The sequence below is a fragment of the Carica papaya genome, chromosome 5 (genome assembly GCF_054855325.1).
Source record: "Carica papaya isolate Zhongbai chromosome 5, ASM5485532v1, whole genome shotgun sequence".
Lineage (NCBI taxonomy): Eukaryota > Viridiplantae > Streptophyta > Magnoliopsida > Brassicales > Caricaceae > Carica > Carica papaya.
In genome coordinates this window covers 26,359,135-26,375,573 of record NC_142313.1, presented here as the reverse complement: position 1 = coordinate 26,375,573, position 16,439 = coordinate 26,359,135, and the positions used below count along the sequence as shown (strand labels likewise).

The window sequence follows — 16,439 nt, the reverse complement described above, 5'->3', positions numbered from 1 at the left end:
GCATGCACAGCGAAATAAATGACGGGAGAGGGGAGAGAAGGACAAGGGGTATATGTAGTTGCAGCACGAAATGGAAGGGGTGCGATCATACCAACACTAATGCATCAGATCATGTTTAACTCCGGAGTTAAATGTGCTCTGGTGAAAGCAGTATTAGGATGGGTGACCTCCTGCGAAGTCCTCTTTTTTCATCCGTCTTTTTAGGGATGGGGCGTTAAATGTTACGCGTGACCGGAGCGAGAGTCCACCAGTGTGAGTCGCGGTATTGGGACATTTTGCTTAATATTTTTCATGCATTCATTTATAGTCTATCACGAGATAAGAATGTCATTACGATTATCTTACATAGTAAAACAATGAAAATAGAGTTGTGGCGGGCAGTCTGTTCATCTGGGCATGAGTCAAGATTCCTTGGCATTTTGCTTGATATTAGAACTAGAAACAGAGGTGCGGTGTGCGCGCGCAACAAAATAAATGATGAGAGGGGAGAGGGAAGGAGAAGTAGTATATGTATTTGCAGCGCAGAATGGAAGGGGTGCGATCATACCAGCACTAATGCATCAGATCCCATCGAACTTCGTAGTTAATCGTGCTTGGGCGAGAGTAGTACTAAGATGGGTGATATCCTAGGAAGTTCTCATGTTGCACCCTTCTTTTTGCAGATGGGGCGTTAAATGTTACGCGGGACTAGAGCAACAGTCGCCAGTTAATTTGCAAACGTGAGTCACAACACCGGAGCATTTTTCTTAATATTATTCGTGCATTCAATTATAGCCCACCACGTGATAAGATTATTTTTACAAGCATCTTACATAGTAGAACAACAAAAAAGGAGGTGCGGTGGGTGTTCTATTAATATAGACATGAGTCGATGCATAGAGACATTTCGCTCGATATTAGAACTAGAAGCAGAGGTGCGTTACGCGCACAGTGAAACAAATGACGGGAAGGGAGAGGGAAGGGAAGTGGTATATGTCTTTGCGGCGCAAATTAGAAGGGGTGCAATCATACCAGCACTAGTTCACGGGATCCATCAGAACTCTGCAGTTAAGCGTGCTTGGACGAGAGTAGTTCTACGATGGGTGACCTCTTGGGAAGCACTCGTGTTGAACCTTTTTTTTTCAGACGGGGCGTTAAAAGTTACGCTGGACTGGAGCGACGGTCCGCCTATTCATTCACAAACGTGAGTCACGGTGCTGGGGCATTTTACCTAATACTTTTCGTGCATTCAATTAAAGCCCATCACGTGATGAGAGTGTCATTGCGAGCATCTTAAATAGTAGAACAACGAAAAATGAGGTGCGGCGGGTGATCCGTTCATATGGGCATCAGTCGAGCTGCAGGGCATTTCGCTCGATATTAGAACTAGAAGCAGAGGTGAGTTGCGCGCACAGCGAAACAAATGACAGGAAGGGAGAGGGAAGGATAAGTAGTATATGTCTTTGCGGCGCACATTAGAAGGGGTGCGATCATACCAGCACTAGTTCACCGGATCCCATCAGAACTCCACAGTCAAGCGTGCTTGGGCGAGAGTAGTAGTATGATGGGTGACCTCTTGGGAAGTATGCGTGTTGCACCCTTCTTTTTGTATACGGGACATTAAATGTTACGCGTAACAAGAGAGACGGTCCGGTGGTTCATTCACAAACGTGAGTCACGGCGTCGAGACATTTTGCTTAATATTTTTCGTGCATTCAATTAAAGCCCATCACGTGTTGAGAGTGTCATTGCGAGCATCTTACATTGTAGAACAATGGAAAAGGAGGTGCGGCGAGTGTTTCACATAGACATGAGTCGAGGCGCTGGGACATTTCGCTCGATATTAAAACTAGAACCAGAGGTGAGTTGCGCCCACAGCGAAATAAATGATGGGAAGGGAGAGGGAAGGGGAAGGGGTATATGTATTTGTGGCGCAAACCAAAACAATTGTGATCATACCAGCACTAGTTCATCGGATCCCATCAGAACTCTGCAGTCAAGCGTTCTTGGACGAGAGTAGTACTAGGATGCGTGAACTTCTGAGAAGTGCTCGTGTTGTACCCTTCTTTCTATAGATTGGGCGTTAAATGTTACGTGGGACCAGAGTGACGGTCAGCTGGGGCATTTTTCTTAATATTTTTTGCACATTCAATTAAAACCAATCACGTTATAAGAGTGTCATTGCGAGCACCTTACATAATATAACAACAAAAAAGGAGGTGCGGTGGGCGATCCGTTCATGTGGGCATGAGTCGAGGCGCTGAGGCATTTCGCTTAATATTAGAACTAGAAGAAGAGGTGGGGTGTGCGCAAAGCGAATCCAATGATGAGAGGGAAAAGGGAAGGAGAAGGGGAATATGTATTTACGGTGCAAATAAGAAAGTGTGCGATCATACTAGCACTAGTTCACCGGATCTCATCAAAACTCTGCAGTTATGCGTGCTTGGGAGAGAGTAAAACTAGGATGGGTTAACTCCTGGGAAGCTCTCGACTCTCGCGTTGCATCCTTCTTTTTTCAGACTAGGCGTTAAACGTTACGCGGGACTGGAGCAGCGGTCCACTGGTTCATTCCCAAACGTGAGTCACGGCGCCGGGGCATTTTGTTTAATATTTTTCGCTCATTCAATTATAGCCCATCACATTATAAGAGTGTCTGTGAGCATATTACATAGTAGAACAATAAAAAACGAGGTGCGGCGCTATCCGTTCATATTGGCACACGTCGAGGCGCCGGGGTATTTCGCTTGATATTAGAATTAGATGTAGAGGTGAGGTGCGCGCACAGGGAAACAAATGATGGGAAGGGAGAGGGAAGGAGAAGGGGTACATGTAGTTGCTGCGCAAACTAGAACGGGTGCGATCATACCAGCACTAGTTCACCAGATCCCATCTGAACTTCATAGTTAAGCGTGCTTGGGCGAGAGTAGTATTAGATGGGTGATCTCCTAGGAAGTTCTCGTGTTGCACCATTCTTTTTGCAGACGGGGCGTTAAACATTCAACTGGATCGGAGCGATGGTCCGCCGGTTCATTTGCAAACGTGAGTCACGGCACCGGAATATTTTTCTTAATATTTTTTTAGCATTCAATTAAAGCCCATCACGTGATGAGAGAGTCATTGTGAGCATCTTAAATAGTATAACAACAAAAAATGAGAGGCGGCGGGCGATCCGTTCATATGGGCATGAGTCGAGATGGGTCGTTCGATGTTACGTGCGATTGGAACTATGGTCCACTGGTTTATTCACAAATATGAGTCACGACGCCGGGGCATTTTATTTTATATTAGAACAAGAAAGAGAGGTGCAGTGTGCACGCACAAGGAAATAAATGGCGGAAGGGGGGAGGGAAAGAGAAGGAGTGTATGTATTTACAATGCGTAATGAAACAGGTGCGATCATACCATCACTAATTCACCAGATCCCATCAGAACTCCGTAGTTAAGTGTGCTTGGGCAAGAATAGTACTAGGATTGGTGACCTCCTGGGAAGTCCTCGTGTTGCACTCATATTTTTGCAGATGGGTCGTTCGACGTTATGCGCGACTTGAATTATGGTTCACTGATTTATTCACAAATATGAGTCACGGCGCCACGAGCATTTTACTTGATATTAGGATGAGAAGCAGAGGTGCAGTGTGCACGCACAAGGAAACAAATGACGGGAGGGGGGAGGGACGGAGAAGGAGTGTATGTATTTGCAGCGCGGAATAAAACAAATGCGATCATACCAGCACTACTGCAGCGGATCCCATCAGAACTCCGAAGTTAAGTGTGCTTGGACGAGAGTAGTACTAGGATGGGTGACCTCTTGGGAAGTTCTCATGTTGCACTCATTTTCTTGAAGATGGGTCGTTCGACGTTACGTGTGACTGGAACTATAGTCTGCTAGTTTATTCACAAATTTGAGTCACGGCGCCGGATAATTTTACTTAATATTATAACGAGAAGCAAAGGTGCAATGTGCACGCACAAGGAAATAAATGACGAGAGGGGGGAGAGATGAAGAAGGAGTGTATGTATTTGCAGTGCGGAATCAAACAGGTGCGATCATACCAGCACTAACGCACCGGATCCCATCAAAACTTTGCAGTTAAGTGTGCTTGGGTGAGAGTAGTACTAGACTTGGTGACCTCCTGGGAATTTCTCTTGTTGCACCCATTTTTTTGCAGATGGGTCGTTCGAGGTTACGCGCGACTGGAACTATAGTTCGCTGGTTTATTCGCAAATGTGAGTCACGGCGCCAGGGCATTTTACTTGATATTAGAATGAGAAAAAGAGGTACACTGTGCACGCATAAGGAAACAAATGACGGGAGGGGGGAGGGAAGGAGAAGTAGTGTATGGATTTGCAGCGCGGAATGAAACAGGTGCGATCATACCAGCACTAATGCACCGAATCCCATAAGAAATCTAAAGTTAAGTGTGTTTGGGCGAGAGTAGTACTAGGATCACTGGGAAGTCCTCGTGTTGCACCTATTTTTTCGCAGATGTGTTGTTCTACGTTACGCGCGACTAGAACTATGGTCCGCTGGTTTATTCATAAATGTGAGTCACGGCGCCGGGGCATTTTACTTGATATTAGAACGAGAAGCAGAGGTACAGTGTGCACACATAAGGAAACAAATAATGAGATGGGGAATAGAAGAAAAAGGAGTGTATGTGTTTGCAGTGCGGAATTAAATAGGTGCGATCATACTAGCACTAATGCATTAGAACCCATCAAAACTCCGACGTTAAGTGTGCTTGGGCGGGATGGGTGACCTCTTGGGAAGTCCTCGTGTTTCACCCATTTTTTTGTAGATGGGTCGTTCGACGTTACGCGCGACTGGAACTATGGTCTGCTGGTTTATTCGCAAATATGAGTCACAGCGCTGGAGCATTTTACTTGATATTAAAACGAGATGGAGAGATGCAGTGTACACGTATAAGGAAACAAATGACGAAAGGGGGGAGGGAAAGAGGAGTACATGCATTTGCATTGCAAAATCAATTAGAAGCGATGGGTGCTTAGGCGAGAGTAGTACTAGGATGGGTGACCTTCTGGGATGTACTCGTGTTGCACTTATTTTTTTACAAATGGGTCGTTCTACGTTACGCGCGACTTGAACTATGGTCCGCTGGTTTATTCACAAATGTGAGTCACGGCGCTGAGGCATTTTACTTGATATTAGATCGAGAATGAGAGGTGCAGTGTGCACGCACAAGGAAATCAATGACGGGAGGGGGGAGGGAAGGAGGAGGAGTGTATGTATTTGCAGTGCATAATAAAACAGGTGCTATCATGCTAGGACTAATGCACCAGATTTCATCAAAACTCCACAGTTAAGTGTGTTTGGGCGAGAGTAGTACTAGGACTGGTGATGTCTTGGGAAGTACTCATGTTGCACCTATTTTTTTGCAGATAGGTTGTTCAACGTTACGCGCGACTGGAACTATGATTCGCTGGTTTATTCGCAAATATGAGTCACGGCACTGGGGCATTTTACTTGATATTAAAACAAGAAGAAGAGGTGTAGTGTGCACGCACAAGGAAACAAATGACGGGAGGGGGGAGGGAAGGAGAAGGAGTTTATGTATTTACAATGCGAAATGAAAGATGTGTGATCATAGCAGCACTAATGCACCGGATCCCATCAGAACTCCGCAGTTAAGTATGCTTGGGCGAGAGTAGTACTAGGATGGGTGACCTCCTGGGAAGTCCGCGTGTTGCAACCATTTTTTTGTAGAGGGGTCGTTCGACGTTACTCGCGACTAGAATTATGGTCTGTTGGTTTATTCACAAATGTGAGTCATAACACCGGGACATTTTACTTGATATTAGAACGAGAATGAGAGGTGCAGTGTGCACGCACAAGGAAACAAATGACAGGAGGGGGGAGGGAAGGAGAAAGAGTGTATGTATTTACAGTGCGGAATGAAACAGGTGCCATTATACCATCACTAATTCACCGAATCCCATCAGAACTCTGCAATTATATGTGCTTGGACGAGTGTAGTACTAGAAGTGGTGACCTCCTGGGAAGTCCTCGTGTTGCACCAATTTTTTTGCAGATGGGTCGTTCAACGTTACGCGCGACTAAAACTATGGTCTGCTAGTTTATTCGCAAATGTGAGTCACGAATCCGGGGCATTTTACTTGATACTAAAACAAAAAAAAAGAGGTGCAGTGTGCACGCACAAGGAAACAAATGACGAGAGGGGGAGAGAAAGAGAAGGAGTGTATGTATTTGTAGCTCGAAACGAAAGATGTGCGATCATATCAGCACTAATGCACCGGATCCCATAAGAACTACGTAGTTAAGTGTGCTTGGACGAGTGTAGTACTAGGATGGGTGACCTCCTGGGAAGTCCTCTTGTTGCACCCGTCTTTTTCTTAATTTTTTTCGTGCATCCATTTATAGTCCACAACGTAATAAGAGTGTCATTACAAGCATCGTAAATAATAGAACAAGCAAAACAGAGGTGCGGCAGGCAGTCCGTTCATCTAGGCGTGAGTCGAGGCAACAGGGCATTTTACTTGATATTACTATAAGTAGATGTGCGATGTCCACACAGCGCGAAACAAATGATGGGATGGGGGAGGGAAAGAGAAGGGGTATATGTATTTAAAGTGAGGAATAGGACGGGTGGGATCATACTAGCACTAATGCACCGGATCCCATTAGAACTACGCAGTTAAGTGTGTTTGGGCGAGTGTAGTACTAGGATGGGTGACCTCCTATGAAGTAGTCGTGTTGCACCCATTTTTTTGCAGATGGGTCGTTCGTCGTTACGTGCGACTAGCGCTATGGTCCGCTGGTTTATTCGCAAATCTGAGTCACGGCGCCGGGGCATTTTACTTGATATTAGAACGAGAAGGAGAGGTGCAGTGTGCACGCACAAGGAAACAAACGACGGGAGGGGGGAGGGAAGAGAAGGAGAGTATTTATTTACAGCGCGAAATGAAACAGGTGAGATCATACTAGCACTAATGCACCGGATCCCATTAGAACTACGTAGTTAAATATTTTTTAGCGGGAGTGGTACTAGGTTGGGTGACCTCCTGGGAAGTCCTCTTGTTGCACCCGTCTTTTTCTTAATATTTTTCGTGCATCCATTTATAGTCCACCACATGATAAGAGTGTCATTACAAGTATCGTAAATAATATAACAAGCAAAATAGAGGTGCGGCAGGCGGTCCGTTCATCTGGGCGTGAGTCGAGGCAACAGGACATTTTGCTTGATATTACAACTAGAAGTAGATGTGCGGTGTCCACGCAGCGCAAAACAAATGATGGGAGTGGGGAGGGAAAGAGAAGGGGTATATGTATTTAAAGTGAGGAATAGGACGGGTGGGATCATACTAGCACTAATGCATCGTATCCCATCATAATCTGCAGTTAAGCGTGTTTAGGCGAGAGTAGTAATAGGATGTGTGACCTCTTGGGAAGTCCTCGTGTTGCACCAAATTTTTTGGAGATGGGTCGTTCGACGTTACACATGACTAGAACTATGATCTGCTGGTTTATTCGTAAATGTGAGTCACGGCGCCAGGGCATTTTACTTGATATTAGAACGAGATAGAGAGGTGCATTGTGCACGTACAAGGAAACAAATGACGGGAGGGGGGAGGGAAGGAGAAGGAGTGTATGTATTTGAAGCGCGGAATCAAACAAGTGCGATCATACCAGTACTAATACACCGAATCCCATTAGAATTCCTCAATTAAGTGTGCTTGGGCGGGAGTATTACTAGGATGGGTGACCTCCTGGGAAGTACTCGTGTTGCACCCATTTTTTTGCAGATGGGTCGTTCGATGTTACGCGCGACTGGAACTATGGTCCGCTTGTTTATTCGCAAATGTGAGTCACGGCACCGGGGCATTTTACTTGATATTAGAATGAGAAGGAGAGGTGCAGTGTGCACGCACAAGGAAATAAATGACGGGAGGGGGGAGGGAAGGAGAAGGAGTGTATGTATTTACAGCGCACAATGAAACAGGTCCAATTATACAATCACTAATTCACCGTATTCTATCAGAACTCCGCAGTTAAATGTGTTTGGGCGAGTGTAGTACTAAGAGTGGTGACCTCTTGGAAAGTCCTTGTGTTGCACCTATTTTCTTTCAGAATGGGCGTTCAACGTTACGCGCGACTTGATTTATGGTCCACTCGTTTATTCGCAAATGTGAGTCACGGCACCGAGGAATTTTTCTTAATATTAGAAGGAGAAGGAGAGGTGCAATGTTCACGCATAAGGAAATAAATGACAGGAGGGGGAGGGAAGGAGAAAGAGTGTATATATTTACAGCACGAAATGAAACAGGTGCGATCATATCAGCACTAATGCACCGGATTCCATCAGAACTTCGCAGTTAAGTTTGCTTGGGCGAGAGTAGTACTTTGATGGGTGACCTCCTGAGAAGTCCTCGTGTTGCACCAATTTTTTCGCAGATGGGTCGTTCGACGTTGCGCACTACTAGAATTATTGTCCGCTGGTTTATTCACAAATATGAGTCATGGTGCCGGAGAATTTTATTTGATATTAGAAGGAGAAGGAGAGGTGCAGTGTGCACGCATAAGGAAACAAATGACGGGAGGGGGAGGGAAGGAGAAGGAGTGTATATATTTGCAGCGCGAAATAAAACAGGTGCGATCATACCAACACTAATGCACCGGATCCCATCAGAAGTCCGCAGTTAAGTGTGCTTGGGCGAGAGTAGTACTAGAATGGGTGACCTCTTGGGAAGTTCTCGTGTTGCACCATTTTTTTTTTTCAGATGTTCCATTCGATGTTATGCACGACTAGAACTATGGTCTGCTGGTTTATACGCAAATGTTTGTCATGGCGCTGAGGCATTTTAAGATACATTAGAACGAGAAGAAGAGGTGCAGTGTACACGCACAAGGAAACAAATGATGGGAGGGGGGAGGGAAGGAGAAGGAGTTTATGTATTTGCAGCGCGGAATGAAATAGGTCCGATCATGCCAGCACTAATTCACTGGATCCCATCAGAACTCCGTAGTTAAGTGTGCTTGGGGAAGAGTAGTACTAGGATCAGTGACTTCCTGGGAAGTCCTCATGTTGCACAAATTTTTTTGCAGATGGATCGTTCGACATTACGCACGACTGGAATTATGGTCAGTTGGTTTATTCGCAAATCTGAGTCACGCCGCCAAGGTATTTTACTTGATATTAGAACATGAATGAGAGGTACAGTGTGCACGCATAAGGAAACAAATGACGGGAGGGGGGAGGGAAGGAGCAGGAGTGTATGTGTTTGCAGCGCGGAATGAAACAGGTGCGAGCATACTAGCTCTAATGCACTGGATCCAATCAGAACTCCGCAGTTAAGTGTGTTTGGGCAAGAGTAGTATTAGGATGGGTGATCTCTTGGGAAGTCCTCGTGTTGCACCCTTTTTTTTGTAGATGGCACGTTCGACACTACGTGCGACTGGAACTTTTTACTATTGGTTTATTCGCAAATATGAGTCATGGCACCGTGACATTTTACTTGATATTAGAACGAGAATGAGAGGTAAAGTGTGCACGCACAAGAAAACAAATGACGGGGGGGTGGAGGGAAAGATAAGGTGTATATGTATTTGCAGCGCAGAATGAAACATGTGAGATCATACCAGTACTAATGCACCGGATCCCATCAGCACTCCGTAGTTATTTGTGCTTGGGCGAGAGTAGTAGTAGGACGGGTGACTTCCTGGGAAGTACTCGTGTTACACCCATTTTTTTGCAGATTGGTCATTCGACGTTACACGTGACTGGAACTATGGTCCGCTGGTTTATTCGTAAATATTAGTCATGGCAACGAGGCATTTTACTTAATATTAGAACGAGAAGGAGAGGCGCAGTGTGCACACACAAGGAAACAAATGACGGGAGGGGGGAGGGAAGGAGAAGGAGTTTATGTATTTGCAGCACATAATGAAACAGGTGCCATTATACCACCACTAATTCATCGGATCCCATCAGAATGCCGCACTTAAATGTGCTTGGGCGAGTGTTGTACTAGGAGTGGTGACCACCTGGGAAGTCCTCGTGTTGCACCTAGTTTTTTCAGGTGGGGTGTTTGACGTTACGCGCGATTGGAACTAGTTCCGCTAGTTTTTTCACAAATGTGAGTTAAGGCGCCGTGGTATTTTACTTGATATTAGAACGAGAAAGAGGTTCAGTGTGCACGCACAATGTAACAATTGACGGGAGGGGGGAGGGAAGAAGAAGGAGTGTATGTATTTACAGCGCAAAATAAAATTGGTGCAATCATACCAGCACTAATGCACTGGATCTCATCAGAACTCCGCAGTTAAGTGTGTTTGGGCGAGAGTAGTACTAGGATGGGTGACCTCTTGGGAAGTACTCGTGTTGCATCCATTTTTTTACAGATAAGTCGTTTGACCTTACGCGCGACTGGAACTTTGGTCCGCTGGTTTATTCTCAAATATGAGTCACGGCACCGGGGCATTTTACTTGATATTAGACCGAGAAGGAGAGATGCAGTGTGCATGCACAAGGAAACAAATGACGGAAGGGGAAGGGAAGAAGAAGTGTATGTATTTGTAGCGCGGACTAATACGAGTGCGATCATACCGACACTAATGCACTGGATCCCATCGGAACTCCGCAGTTAAGTGTGCTTGGGCGAGAATAGTACTATGATGGGTGACCTCTTGGGAAGTACTCGTGTTGCACACATTTTTTTGTAGATGGATCGTTCGAAGTTACGCGCGACTGGAACTATGTTTTGCTGGTATATTCGCAAATATGAGTCACGGCGCCGGGGCATTTTACTTGATATTAGAACGAGAAGGAGAGGTGCAGTGTGCATGCACAAGGAAACAAATGACGGGAGGGGGGAGGGAAGAGAAAGAGAGTATTTATTTACAGCGCAAAATGAAACAGATGCGATCATACCAGCACTAATGCACCGGATCCCATCAAAACTCCGCAGTTAAGTGTGCTTGGGTGAGAGTAGTACTAGGATGGGTGACCACTTAGGAAGTTCTCGTGTTGCACCCATGTTTTTGCAGATGGGTCGTTTGACATTACGCACGACTAGAACTATGGTCCGCTGGTTTATTCGCAAATGTGAGTCACGGTGCCGGGGAATTTTATTTGATATTAGAACAAGAAGAAGAAGTACAGTGTGCACGTACAAGGAAAACAATGATAGAAGGGAGGAGGGAAGGACAAGAAGTGTATGTATTTGCTGTGCGGAATCAAACAGGTGTGATCATACCAACACTAATGCACCGGATCCTATCAGAACTCAGCAGTTATGTGTGCTTGGGTGAAAGTAGTACTAGGATGGGTGACCTCCTAGGAAGTACTCGTGTTGCACCCATGTTTTTGCAGATGGGTCGTTTGACATTACGCACGACTAGAACTATAGTCCGCTGGTTTATTCGCAAATGTGAGTCACGGTGCCGGGACGTTTTACTTGATATTAGAACAAGAAGGAGAGGTGTGGTGTGCGTGCACAGCGAAAAAAATGACGAGTGGGGGAGGGAAGGAGAAGGGGTATATATATTTGCAGCGCGAAATGGAAGGGGTGCAATCATACTAGCATTAATGCATCGGATCCCATCGAACTCCGTAGTTAAGCGTGCTTGGGCGAGAGCAGTACTAGGATGGGTGACCTATTTGGAAATTCTCTTGTTTCACCTGTCTTTTTGCAGACTGGGCGTCAAACGTTACGTGCAATCGGAGCCACAGTCCGCTGACATGAGCAGCGACATTCAAACATTTTGCTTAATATTTTATGTGAACTTATTTGTAGTCCACCACGCGATAAGAGTCTCATTACGAGAGTCTTACATAATAAAACAACGAAAAAAGAGGCGCAGCGGGCCTCCGTTCTTTTGGGCGTGAGTCGAAGCGACATTGCATTTCGCTCTATATTAGAAGTAGAAGATGAGATGAGGTATGCCCGCACAGTGAAATAAATGATAGGAGGGGGGAAGGAAGGAGAAGGGCTATATGTATTTGCAGTGGGGAATGGGACAGTTACAATCATACAAACACTATGCACAGGATCCCATCTGAACTCTGTAGTCAAGCGTGCTTGGGCGAGATTAGTTCTAGGATGGGTGACCTCCTGGAAAGTCCTCATGTTGAACCTGTCTTTTTGTAGACGGGGTGTTAAACATTAAGTGCGATCGGAGCCACAGTCTGCTGGTGTGAGTCGCAGGGCCTGAAAATTTTGCTTAATATTTTTTGTGCATTCATTTATAGTCCACCACATGGTAAGAGTGTCATTACGAGTATCTTACATAGTATAATAATGAAAAATGAGGTAGGGGGGGTGATCTATTCATCTGGGCGTGAGTCGAGGTGCCGGGGTATTTTGCTTGATATTAGAACTAGAAACAGAGGTGTGGTGTGTGCGCAAAACGAAACAAATGATGGGAGGGGGGAGGGAAGGAGAAGGGGTATGTGTATTTGCAGCGTGGAATTGAAGGTGTGCGATCATACCTACACTAATGCACTGGATCCCATCGAATTTTGTAGTTAAGTGTGCTTGGGCGGAAGTAGTACTAAGATGGGTGACCTCATGGAAAGTTCTAATGTTCCACTCATTTTTTTGCTGACAGGACGTTAAACATTATGTGCGATCAAAGCCATTGTCCCTCGGAGTGAGTCGCAACGCCAAGACATTTTTCTTAATATTTTTCGTGCATTCATTTATAGTTCACCACGTGATAAGAGTGTTATTACGAGCATCTTACATAGTAGAATAACGAAAAATGAGGTGCAGGGGGTAGTTCCTTAATCTGGGCGTGAGTCGAGGTACTGGAGCATTTTTCTCTATATTAGAACTATAAGTAGAGGTGCGGTGTTCGCGCATAGCGAAATAAATAACAGAGGGGGAGGGAGGGAGAAGGGGTATATGTATTTGTAGCGCAAAATAGAAGAGGTGCGATCATACTAGTACTAATGTACCGGATCCCATCGAACTCCATAGTTGAGCGTGTTTTGGTGAGAGTAGTACTAGGATGGGTGATCTTTTGGGAAGTTCTCGTATGCCTAATAGGAGCCATAGTCCGCCGGCATGAGTCGTGGCGCCAGAATATTTTGCTTAATATTTTTTATGCATTCATTTATAGTCCACCACATGATAAGAGTGTCATTACAAGCATCTTACATAGTAGAACAATAAAAAATGAGGTACGACAGGTGGTCCGTTTATCTAGGCGTGAGTCTAGGTGCCCATACATTTTGCTTGATATTAAACTAGAAACAGAGGTGTAGTGTACGTGCACAGCAAAATAAATGACGGGAAGGGGGAGGGAAAGAGAAGGGGTATATGTATTTGCAGCACGAAATGGAAGGGGTGCGATCATACCAACACTAACGCATTGGATCCTATCGAACTCCGCAGTTAAGCGAGCTCTGGTGAAAGTAGTATTAGGATGGGCGGCCTCTTGCGAAGTCCTCGTATTCCACCTGTCTTTTTATGGACGGGGTGTTAAATGTTACGCATGACCGGAGTGACAGTCCGCCAGTGTGAGTCGCGGCATTTAGACATTTTGCTTAATATTTTTCATGCATTCATTTATAGTCCATCAAGAGATAAGAATGTCATTACGATTATCTTACATAGTAGAACAATGAAAATAGAGTTGTGGCAGGCAGTCTGTTCATCTGCGCATGAGTCGAGATGCCTTGGCATTTCGCTTGATATTAGAACTAGAAACAGAGATGCGGTGTGCGTGTAAAACAAAATAAATGATGAGAGGGGAGAGGGAAGGAAAAGTGATATATGTATTTGCAGCGCGGAATGGAAGGTGTGCGATCATACCAGTACTAATGCATTGGATCCAATCGAACTTCGTAGTTAATCGTGTTTGGGCAAGAGCAGTACTAGGACGGGTGATCTCCTAGGAAGTTTTCATGTTGCACCCTTCTTTTTGTAGATGGGGCGTTAGATGTTACGCGGGACTAGAGCGACAGTCGCCGGTTAATTCGCAAACGTGAGTCATGGTGCCGGAGCGTTTTGCTTAATATTATTCACGCATTCAATTATAGCCCACCACGTGATAAGATTATTATTACGAGCATCTTACATAGTAGAACGACAAAAAAAGAGGTGCGGCGGGTGTTCCGCTCATATAGACATGAGTCGAGGCACCGGGGCATTTCGATCGATCTTAGAACTAGAAGTAGAGGTGCGTTGCGAGCACAGCGAAACAAATGACAAGAAGGGAGAGGGAAGGAGAAGGGATATATGTCTTTGCGGCACAAATTAGAATGGGTGTGATCATATTAGCACTAGTTCACGGGATCCATCAGAACTCTGCAGTTAAGCGTGCTTGGGCGAGAGTAGTTCTACGATGGGTGACCTCTTGGGAAGTACTCGTGTTGCACCCTTTTTTTTACAGACGGGGTGTTAAATGTTACGTGGGACTGGAGCAACGGTCTGCCTGTTCATTCGCAAACGTGAGTCACGGCACCGGGGCATTTTGCTTAATACTTTTCGTGCATTCAATTAAAGCCCATCACGTGATGAGAGTGTCATTGCGAGCATCTTAAATAGTAGAACAACGAAAAATGAGGTGTGGTGGGCTATTCGTTCACATGGCCATGAGTCGAGGTGCCAGGGTATTTCGCTCGATATTAGAACTAGAAGCAAAGGTGAGTTAAGCCCACAACGAAACAAATGACGGGAAGGGAGAGGGAAGGAGAAGTGGTATATGTCTTTGTGGTGCAAATTAGTAGGGGTGCAATCATACCAGCACTAGTTCACCGGATCCCATCAGAACTCCGTAGTCAAGCGTGCTTGGGCGAGAGTAGTACTAGGATGGGTAACTTCCTAGGAAGTACTCGTGTTACACCCTTCTTTTTATAGACGGGGCATTAAATGTTACGCGGGACCAGAGCGATGGTCTGGCAGTTCATTCACAAACGTGAGTCACGGCGCCGGGACAATTTGCTTAATATTTTTCATGTATTCAATTAAAGCCCATCACGTGATGAGAGTGTCATTGCAAGCATCTTACATAGTAAAACAATAAAAAAGGAGGTGTGGCGAGAGTTTCATATAGACATGAGTGGAGGCGCCGAGGCATTTCGCTCGATATTGGAACTAGAAGCAGAAGTGAGTTGCGCCCACAGCGAAATAAATGATGGGAAGGGAGAGGGAAGGGGAAGGGGTATAGGTATTTGCAGCGAAAACCAAAACGATTGCGATCATACAAGTACTAGTTCACCGGATCCCATCAGAACTCCGCAGTCAAGTGTTCTTGGGCGAGAGTAGTACTAGGATGTGTGACCTTCTGGGAAGTGCTCGTGTTGAATCCTTCTTTCTACAGATGGGCCGTTAAATGTTTTGCGGGACCGGAGCGACGGTCCGCCAGGGCATTTTGCTTAATATTTTTTACACATTCAATTAAAACCAATCATGTGATAAGAGTGTCATTGCAAGCACCTTACATAATATAACAACAAAAAATAAGGTGCGGTGGGCGATCCGTTCATATGGGCATGAGTTAAGGCGCCTGGGCATTTCTCTTAATATTAGAACTAGAAGAAGAGGTGAGGTGCGCACACAACGAATCAAATGACAGGAGGAGAGAGGGAATGAAAAGGGGCATATGTAATTGTGGCGCAAACAAGAAAGCGTGCGACCATACCAGCACTAATTCACCGGATCCCATCAGAACTCTGCAGTTATGCGTGCTTGGGCGAGAGTAGTACTAGGATGGGTTACCTCCTGAGAAGCTCTCGGCTCTCGTGTTGCATCCTTCTTTTTTCAGACTGGGCGTTAAACATTATGCGGGACCGAAGCGAAGGTCCACCGGTTCATTCGCAAACGTGAGTAACGGTGCCAGGGCATTTTGTTTAATATTTTTCGCGCATTCAATTAAAGCCCATCATGTGATAAGAGTGTCTGCGAGCATATTACATAGTAGAACAATAAAAAATGAGGTGTGACACTATCCGTTCATATGGGCATGAGTGGAGACACTGGAGTATTTCGCTTGATATTAGAATTAGATGCAGAGGCGAGGTGCGCGCACAGCGAAACAAATGACGGGAGGGGAGAGGGAAGGAGAAGGGGTATATATACTTGCGGCGCAAACTAGAACGGGTGCGATCATACCAGCACTAGTTCACCGGATCCCATCTGAACTCCGTAGTTAAGCGTGCTTGGACGAGAGTAGTACTAGGATGAGTGATCTACTTGGAAGTTCTCGTGTTGCACCCTTCTTTTTTCAGACAGGGCGTTAAACATTCAATTGGACCGGAGCGATGGTCCGCCAGTTCAATTGCAAACATGAGTCACGACACCAGAGCATTTTTCTTAATTTTTTTCAGCATTCAATTAAAGCCCATCACTTGATGAGAGTGTAATTGCGAGCATCTTAAATAATAGAACAATAAAAAATGAGAGGAGGGGGGCGATCTGTTCATATGGGCATGAGTCGAGATGGGTCATTCGACGTTACGCGCGACTGGAACTATGGT

General features: G+C 45.4%; 1 non-coding gene and 22 pseudogenes across 1 annotated transcript; all 23 read left to right on the top strand.

Annotated features, from left to right (window-relative positions):
• The first annotated feature begins 533 nt into the window (after nt 1-533).
• Nucleotides 534-651, top strand: LOC148256274 (5S ribosomal RNA; annotated as a pseudogene).
• Nucleotides 652-1,461: 810 nt separating this feature from the next.
• LOC148256273 (5S ribosomal RNA) lies at nt 1,462-1,580 on the top strand (annotated as a pseudogene).
• Nucleotides 1,581-2,831: 1,251 nt separating this feature from the next.
• Nucleotides 2,832-2,949, top strand: LOC148256272 (5S ribosomal RNA; annotated as a pseudogene).
• Nucleotides 2,950-3,367: 418 nt separating this feature from the next.
• Nucleotides 3,368-3,486, top strand: LOC148256271 (5S ribosomal RNA; annotated as a pseudogene).
• Nucleotides 3,487-3,693: 207 nt separating this feature from the next.
• LOC148256270 (5S ribosomal RNA) lies at nt 3,694-3,812 on the top strand (annotated as a pseudogene).
• A 206-nt stretch (nt 3,813-4,018) lies between these two features.
• LOC148256269 (5S ribosomal RNA) lies at nt 4,019-4,137 on the top strand (annotated as a pseudogene).
• Nucleotides 4,138-5,574: 1,437 nt separating this feature from the next.
• LOC148256268 (5S ribosomal RNA) lies at nt 5,575-5,693 on the top strand (annotated as a pseudogene).
• Nucleotides 5,694-6,224: 531 nt separating this feature from the next.
• Nucleotides 6,225-6,343, top strand: LOC148256267 (5S ribosomal RNA; annotated as a pseudogene).
• Nucleotides 6,344-6,602: 259 nt separating this feature from the next.
• LOC148256266 (5S ribosomal RNA) lies at nt 6,603-6,721 on the top strand (annotated as a pseudogene).
• Nucleotides 6,722-7,631: 910 nt separating this feature from the next.
• LOC148256265 (5S ribosomal RNA) lies at nt 7,632-7,750 on the top strand (annotated as a pseudogene).
• Nucleotides 7,751-8,280: 530 nt separating this feature from the next.
• LOC148256264 (5S ribosomal RNA) lies at nt 8,281-8,399 on the top strand (annotated as a pseudogene).
• A 205-nt stretch (nt 8,400-8,604) lies between these two features.
• On the top strand, nt 8,605-8,723 carry LOC148256263 (5S ribosomal RNA; annotated as a pseudogene).
• Nucleotides 8,724-9,256: 533 nt separating this feature from the next.
• LOC148256262 (5S ribosomal RNA) lies at nt 9,257-9,375 on the top strand (annotated as a pseudogene).
• Nucleotides 9,376-10,227: 852 nt separating this feature from the next.
• LOC148256261 (5S ribosomal RNA) lies at nt 10,228-10,346 on the top strand (annotated as a pseudogene).
• Nucleotides 10,347-10,548: 202 nt separating this feature from the next.
• On the top strand, nt 10,549-10,667 carry LOC148256260 (5S ribosomal RNA; annotated as a pseudogene).
• Nucleotides 10,668-10,872: 205 nt separating this feature from the next.
• On the top strand, nt 10,873-10,991 carry LOC148256259 (5S ribosomal RNA; annotated as a pseudogene).
• Nucleotides 10,992-11,197: 206 nt separating this feature from the next.
• Nucleotides 11,198-11,316, top strand: LOC148256258 (5S ribosomal RNA; annotated as a pseudogene).
• Nucleotides 11,317-11,521: 205 nt separating this feature from the next.
• On the top strand, nt 11,522-11,639 carry LOC148256257 (5S ribosomal RNA; annotated as a pseudogene).
• A 2,585-nt stretch (nt 11,640-14,224) lies between these two features.
• Nucleotides 14,225-14,342, top strand: LOC148256256 (5S ribosomal RNA; annotated as a pseudogene).
• A 348-nt stretch (nt 14,343-14,690) lies between these two features.
• Nucleotides 14,691-14,809, top strand: LOC148256255 (5S ribosomal RNA; annotated as a pseudogene).
• Nucleotides 14,810-15,153: 344 nt separating this feature from the next.
• On the top strand, nt 15,154-15,271 carry LOC148256254 (5S ribosomal RNA; annotated as a pseudogene).
• Nucleotides 15,272-15,590: 319 nt separating this feature from the next.
• LOC148256253 (5S ribosomal RNA) lies at nt 15,591-15,709 on the top strand (annotated as a pseudogene).
• A 351-nt stretch (nt 15,710-16,060) lies between these two features.
• On the top strand, nt 16,061-16,179 carry LOC148256252 (5S ribosomal RNA). Its single transcript, XR_015820462.1, has one exon. It is a non-coding gene; the product is annotated as a 5S ribosomal RNA (ribosomal RNA).
• Nucleotides 16,180-16,439: the final 260 nt, after the last annotated feature.